The sequence below is a fragment of the Octopus bimaculoides genome, chromosome 30 (assembly GCF_046866305.1).
Source record: "Octopus bimaculoides isolate indiv1 chromosome 30, ASM4686630v1, whole genome shotgun sequence".
NCBI lineage: Eukaryota > Metazoa > Mollusca > Cephalopoda > Octopoda > Octopodidae > Octopus > Octopus bimaculoides.
Genome location: NC_142957.1, coordinates 1,121,075 through 1,129,019, shown reverse-complemented (window position 1 = coordinate 1,129,019; position 7,945 = coordinate 1,121,075).

Sequence of the window (7,945 nt, the reverse complement as noted above, 5' to 3'; positions counted from 1 at the left end):
AGAGGCAGATAGACAATCAGACATACAGACAGAGAGACAGAGTGATTTCGTCAGTTACTAATTACTCCACTGATGATTAGCTGATTAGATTTATAGTTATTTATCTAATGTCTATTATTAGATCTTTCACCTGTCATTGTCGTAATTAATCTGATAATGAACCTTTCACAAACAGCTGCATTACAATTAGAGAATTCTAAGTATTTCTTCCTCTTAACCTCTAACCTCCATAAGCATTAACACAACCACTTGCACGTGCATGCATGGCCGAAGCATTCTAGCATTTAGTATCAAATATATTAAATAAATTATATAGCTTCGAACTAACAGTGGATATTGATATGATTATATAAAATAAAGTGTTAAGCGATTGCTATAACACACAGTTATATCTTCTTTCCTGTGTGGATACCTTTATTATTATTTAAGGCATCTCTTTCACAAATGATTTTTGACATTGGTACAGTAACTCTTCTGTTTAATTAGATACATGTTTAGTTAATTGTATTTTTTTAATGATATACCACAATATCAGTAACATGCCTCAATAATAAGCTTTCTCTTCGGAATGAATAGTTAAGGGACCCTTTTGAGAGAATAATTTCCCACAGACATAACAACGATATGGTGGGGGGGGGGGTTTCCCCTCTGCTTGTGTATGGTTACTTTATTACTTGTTGGGAACGATTTACCACAAATATCATCGTGATATGGTCTCTCCCTCGCCTGTGTGAATAGTTAAATTAGTCATTGCTAGAATGAGTTACCGTAAATGTCACTGTGATATGGCTTTTCACCTGTATGAGTGCACTTGTGTTTAGTTAGGCCACAACGTCTAGAGAACGATTTCCCAAAGATATCACACTAATATGATTTCGCTCTCCGATGAATTAGTTTATGCTTAGTTAAATTACTTTATATAATCCGGTAGACTGATTTACCACAGATATCAAAATGATAAGGATCCTCACCTGTATGAATATATGTATGTTTACATAGTCCTCTGGTCATTACACTGGTATGAGACCTTAGGTAAACTTAGCAACAACTACTTAGTAAGTAGGAAAGAAGACAGGATCCTGGCACCTTCGAGGAAATAAACTGAGTCGGCACCTTCGAGGAAATAAACTGAGTCAATATGCAGGATAAGGTTTCGGCATAAACTCCATACGCCGTATCCAGTGTAAGGTACGGACACAAGAGATGTACCGGATTCACAAACCCGCAAAGAACTTAAGTTTTATATGTGATAGATGCACGGGAGCAATATCGATTTCGAACAAGCCGGAAACATACTTCCTTGAATGCCTGGATAGCTCAATAGAAAAGGTTTGCAGCTATGGTACTTGGATACGTCATCAGCAAGGAAGATGATTGCTCCGAAAATACTGTAGCCAGAGAAAGAATGAGTTGGAAAAAAGTGAGGAGCAGGAGTGAGTGTGTGGTAAGAAGCGAGCTGGCAGAAACGTTAGCACGCCTGGCGAAATGCTTAGCGGTATTTCGTCTCTGTGAGTTTGTTGGTTACGCGTCGTACATGTGTTCGTGGTGAAAATTGCTGGTTAATAGTGTTATTATTTATAATAACTACTCTTTTATTAACTGCAGTTTCTGTTAAAATTCTAGCTGTTGGAGTTATTATTTGAAAACACTAAGTGCTTGTAGAAAGCACACGTTTGTTCATTCCCCCGTTGGGGGGGGGGGGAGAATGACGTCTAGAGAAAGGCCTAACGTTGGCACAGAAATGTCTAGTGAGATGAAAAATTTGTTGTTGTCTGGCGAGGAGCCAACTACAAGTGAAAAACCAGTGGATTCCCCCGAAAAAGGAATTTGTAATTCCCCCGTTACCAAAGTGCACAGCAGGATGTATGAAATATTTGGAGACGTATCGGAAAGCTCGTCAGAGCTTTCACAAGAAGATTTCCCAACTTTGTCAGAAAGTATTGGGACCAAAAGGATTATCGATGCGCCTAGCATCCAGACCAAGCAGGCGAGAAAGGGAAAAAAAGTTTTGCGTTGGCAGCTGGGGGTCGAACCCGGCAGCTGTCGACGAACAAGTCGGACTACATAAAATATAAAAAAATGATGGAAGTGAAAGATAGCGTGGTTCAAATACAACCACCAGAGCAATACTTGCAAGATGAAAAGCAGAAAACTATAATTTTTAAAACTTATTGTGTACAAAAAAGAAAAATAGAAAGATTTACAGAAGAGAAGATTGAAAGGTGTTTGAAGGAAATATGGAGCGACGTAGTGTATGTGACAAGAGGCAAGAAGTTTGGTACAGTGGAAGTAATGTTTGCCAACAAGGAAATGGCACAAAACCATTCCGTAGAGACTCTGAAAACGGAAGACGTGGCGCTCATCCCCACCTATATGGGGATGAGAACGTCCAGAATTAATATAACAAGGGTCCCACCGGACGTGGATCCTATGAGGGTGGTGGAGGCTGTCCTAGTCAAAGAGGAAGAGAAAATTACCCTCCTCCAGGCTGCCGTTATCGAAAACGCTAATGGACTGGTCAATCAGTTAGTCTCATTATCCAAGCTGACCCAAAAATAATCGAAGCAATTCCCGAGACGGTTCAGATAGGGGAGGAGAACCTGGCGGTGTTTGTTGAGGGTCGAAAACCCCGGTGTTTTTTGTGCGGCCAATTAGGCCACATTCGAAGGAACTGCAAGGAAAATGAGGAAGACGAGGAAGAGGAGAAAGAAGAAAAAGAGGAAGAAGAAAAAGAAGAAAAAGACGAGAAGAAAACAACAAACAAAAGAAAAATACAATCAGCAGCTCAACCGAAAGTGGCGACTACTACAGAACAACGACCAAAAAAGACTGCAAGAAGAGAAAAAGAGGGGAAAGGCATAATAGCCGTATACAGTAAAGATACTGAACTAATGAGAGACATTCAATTAATTAAGACTGCAAAAAAAAAAAATAGATAACCTTTCGGAGAAATACAACAATTATGACGTGTATGAAGTCTCAAATAAGACTCATAGAATTTTCCAAAACAAACACCGTAAGTCAGCATCATCTACGAGACTGGACTTTAATAAGTCTATATTTAATGGACTACCAGCCCCGATAACGCGAGAAAAAGAAAAGGTGGAGACCCCACCTCCACCTGATAATTCTGTAATGAGACGGGATCTTAACAAACCTATTTCCCAAGACCTGCCACCTCCGAACCTGTATCATGAAAAGGTGGAGAGTCCCTCTCCACCGGACAAGCCCTGATTAACAGGTAAGACATGTCTGTTCACATTGGTTGTTTAAATGTTCGTGGCCTGTTGTCTAGCTGGAAGCAAGGACGCTTCCTAAATGACGTCAGGTCAAGAAAATTGGATGTGATTGTTGCAACGGAAACCCGAGTGAGGGGACCAAGAGATCTGTCCCCCTCCTGAAAGGCTACGAGAAATACGTTTCTCAGAGTCGGGCGGGAGGTGGTGGTGAGGTGTTGGTCCTACTAAAAAGAAACCGGGTAACCGAGAAAAAGTTGTTTTTTTTTCTGATCCAGAAGGCAGGCTGGTCGTTCTTGACCTGACATTCAGTTGTGGCAAGATAATCAGGCTAGTTGCTATTTATGCACCCAATATTATGGGACAGCAAAGTGAATATCTTCGTGACCTGGGCAAGTTCCTGGCCACGTCGCATTCGCTAGGCACACACAGATTGTGTTGGCTCGAACACGAACAGAAAATGTAACCCAGACTTACGGGATCTGCTAAGTCACTTTCAGCTAGCAGACCCATATAGGTTGGAACACCCGAACACTCCACAGTGGACGTGGTCAAATAGTGACGGGTCTACCAGAACATATCTAGATAGGATTTTAATTAGAGAAACAGATAAATCTATAGCTAAGTGTCCACAGTTTTTTCTAGTCAGCTACAGTGACCACAAGATGGTTACCTGTAAACTGACAATAGTTAAGTTACATAGTCAGGGATCTGGCTACTGGAAACTCAATACGTCCCTTTTGGCGATTGAGGAATAAAGAAAGCGGATCAAGATGTTAATACAAAGGGCATTGACAGGTACCATCATTAATAACAAATGGTGGTATGCCCTAAAAAGAGCCATCAAATATGAGTCCATTAGGTTCAGCATACGTTTAGCTAAGAAGGGACGTAGAATAGGATATGGTATAGTTAAGGAACTAGAAGAAGCCTGGAGGACTGGCAATGCGGACCAAGTGAAGGTAAAAAGACTGGAGTTAAACCACCATCTTGAAGCCCAACACATGGGAAGTATTGCCTGAGCTAAGTTACGTGCGATGGGAAGTGAAGGAATCAAGGCCGCTGGATGGGCCCGAGTGGTGGAAGCTCGGCAAGGAAATAGTTCCACTATACGGTCTTTGACGAACCATAATGGTGTCTTGATAAACGAACCCGAGAAAATGTGTGAGGCCTTTCGGAAGTACTTCGCCCAGCTGTTCGGGGGTAACGGTGGTCCTGGTGGTGGGAGAGCCCTCGAGGACTTTCTTGCCGGTCTGCCGTGTCTCTCGGGGTCGGATGCGGAGTCTTGCGAAGGGCCAATCACGCCTGGGGAGGTGAAGGAGGCTTTGGCCGACTGTAAAGCGGGTAGGTCACCGGGACTTGATGGTCTTCCGTATGAGCTGTATAAATGTATGCCAGACTTGTTCGGGCATCTACTGGCTGACGTTTACGCGAACTGGCAACAGAATGGTTTTATCCCCAGATCTGTGCGACGGGGAGTAGAGACGTTGATCAGAAAGAACCCGGACAAGGGGGACGTTATATAGAATTTCAGGCCCATCACTCTGTTAAAAGCAGAAGTGAAGATTTTGGCCAAGGTCTTAGCGAAAAGGTTGGCGCGTGTCGCGGATGGTATAGTCGGGGAGGCACAGACATGTGCCATTCCAGGCAGAACCATTCAGGATACCCTCCATCTTATCCGCTATACCATAGAGAGGGTTGGTAATAAATCTCGCAAAGGTGGGGCACTGGTACATTTGGACCAGTCTAAAGCTTTTGATAGGGTTGACCATCGATACCTGGCGACTGTGCTTGCGCGGTTCGGCTTGGGCCTTGGCTTCCTCAGGTGGTTTAAAAACTTTGTACCACAACATTGACTCGATAGTTCGGGTGAACGGTTTCCTTTTGAAGCCGTTCTGTATCAGACTTTCGGTTCGTCAAGGATGTCCGCTCTCACCGCTTTTGTATGTAGTAGCTCTCGAGCCACTACTGCTGAGGTTGAGTGGCATTCCGAGAGAACCAGGTCTAGAGGAGTTTGTTACGGCTTACGCGGATGATATCACTATCAGCGTAACCTCAGTAGCAGGCCTACGTGAAGTGGGTAAGACTATTGAGGCTTACGAGGAGGTGACAGGAGCAAAGATTAACCGGGAAAAGTCGGTCGGCTTACAACTCGGCACCTGGGTTGGCAAGTCGATGCCTTCAGACAGCGCTGTTGGGCGCTGGACGGAGGGACCGGTTAAGTTGCTGGGAGTTTGGTTTGGACCAGGCCTCCAGATAGAGAAGAACTGGACGGAGGTATTGAGCAGGGTGGCTGCAGTAGTCAAGACCTGGTCTTGGCGGTGGCTATCCCTGAAAGGGAGAGCGGAGGTGGCCAATGTGTTTATCGCATCGGTCATTACCTACCGCCTAACCGTCGTGCCTTGTCCGGATTCGTGGTTGATCAGGTTGGAGAGACAGCTCTTTCGCTTTTTGTGGAAGTGCCGGTCGCCACTTGTGAAACGCTCTGTCTGCTGTCAAAAGCCTTTAAAGGGAGGTTTAGGGATGCCTTGGTTAATGATGCGCAGGCATGCGTTGAGATTGAGGCACCTCTGGATTCTCCTGGATAGTGAACGGGTGTGGTCTCCGCTGGCCAGACAAATGTTCCCCGAGTTCAAAAGTTTTTGTGAACAGGAAGCCTGGTGTTCTCGTAGACCGAGGTCGAGTGAATGGCATAAAGAGTGTCGTAAGGCCCTCTTGCTTTTCCGGCGCTCGGGTAACGCCAGCGGTGGGAGTTCCACACGGATTTTATATAGTGGATTGGTAGAGTATGAATGCGACGATGGCCTGCGGGCGACTCTAGGACTCGGGTTTATTCAACTGGACAGCCTGTATCACCGTACATTCGGGTTGAGAATGCTGGACAACTTCCAAAAGTCCTTAACCTGGCAATGCTACAGAGGTGCCTTGCCCGTTTGGGATAAGCTTGCAAAACACGGTAAGCGTCAGTCGCCGACCTGTCCAAGATGCGAGGGAGACAGGGAAACCGTCCCTCATGCTATTGTTCAGTGTCCGGAGATATCTGAAATGTGGGCTTATGCTGAACACCTGTTGTTCGGCGAAGGAAAAGTACAGCTGTCGACTGAGTCAATTATAAAAATTGACCCACCGGGAGTTTTAACAAACGAAGGTAAGAATTGTTTTCTCACGGTTGTAGCAATAGCGAAAGAGGCAGTATGGAAGACGAGGATAAAAGGAATTAAGACAGGCAACTTTATCCCTGGCCAAAATTTACGTTCATTTTTTAAATTTTCATTTGAAAAGGAAGTGTGGCTGGAAAGGAGATGTCTGTCGGAGTGTACGTTCCAAAAGAGATGGAAGCATGTTGCACGAGTGTTGTGCGTGCAAGGAACCGTGTGAATAGTCAGAAAAAAAAGGAAAAAAAAAAAAAAAGGTGCCAGCGATAGATTGGGGTTTCTGGGGTCGGAGCGTGGCCTGATCATCGCTTCATTTGTTGTTGCCTAACGTACTGTTAATATCTTTCGATTTTTTATATTTTATAAAATTTTTAAAGTCATATTTTATGTAAACCATTCGCATTACTGATCCCAATCAGTTGTTTTGTACCATTCTATGTTTAGCCCCCTGTGGGCAATAAAGAAATTGGTATTTCGTCTGTCTTTATTTTCAGAGTTCAAATTCTACCGAGGTCGACTTTACCTTTCATCCTTTCGGGGTCGATACATTAAGTACCAGTTGCGTATTGGGCCGATCGTATCGACTGGCGCCCTCCCCCAAAATTTCGGGCCTTGTGCCTAGAATGGAAGAGAATATCTGTCGATCAATAACAGTTACAACAACGACATCTATGCTGATTAATCTTTACTTCTAAACATGATGTAATATTTGCAATGCAAGGATTTTAAACAGGTGGGGAGGAAAGAACCATAGATGAGAAATTAACCATTTTACCCCGGTTATCAACTCTGCCCCACCACCGCCCATATTTGTATGTATTCTTATATTCTTTATACTTTTACTGGAAGCGCAATGACCCAGTGGTTAGGGCAGCGGACTCGCGGTCATCGGATCGCGGTTTCGATTCCCAGACCGGGCATTGTGAGTGTTTATTGAGCGAAAATACCTAAAGCTCCACGAGGCTCCGGCAGGGGATGGTCGTGAACCCTACTGTACTCTTTCACCACAACTTTCTCACACTCTTGCTTCCTGTTTCTGTTGTGCCTGTAATTCAAAGGGCCAGCCTTCTCACGCTGAATATCCCCGAGAACTACGTTAAGGGTACACGTGTCTGTGGAGTGCTCATATACTTTTACTTGAACATGGGTGTGTAAGTTCGTTTATGGACGCTATATATATATATGTGTGTGTGTGTGTGTGTGTGTGTGTGTGTAAATAATATGTGATAATTATTTGGTAGCCATGATAAAATCCGAGTTTCGGATGCCGGGGCGGAAAACAACGCCGATATCTCTTCAGTTATCTGAAGAATGCTATGAAAAATGACTGGTAAAAGGAAGAGAAATTACTGTGTGGCTGACCGTTATTAAGACAAAAGAGCTATTAGAATGACCGCTAAGTGAGGGGAGGGAGTAAAGGTAAGGGAGTAAAGGTAAGGGAATAAAAATCTTCATAGTATTCGCGTAAGCGCAACAGTCCATACATACACATGCGCGCCCGCACACCCGCGTTCATGAGCTTATATGTATATCCTCATCCACACTCACTTGAAA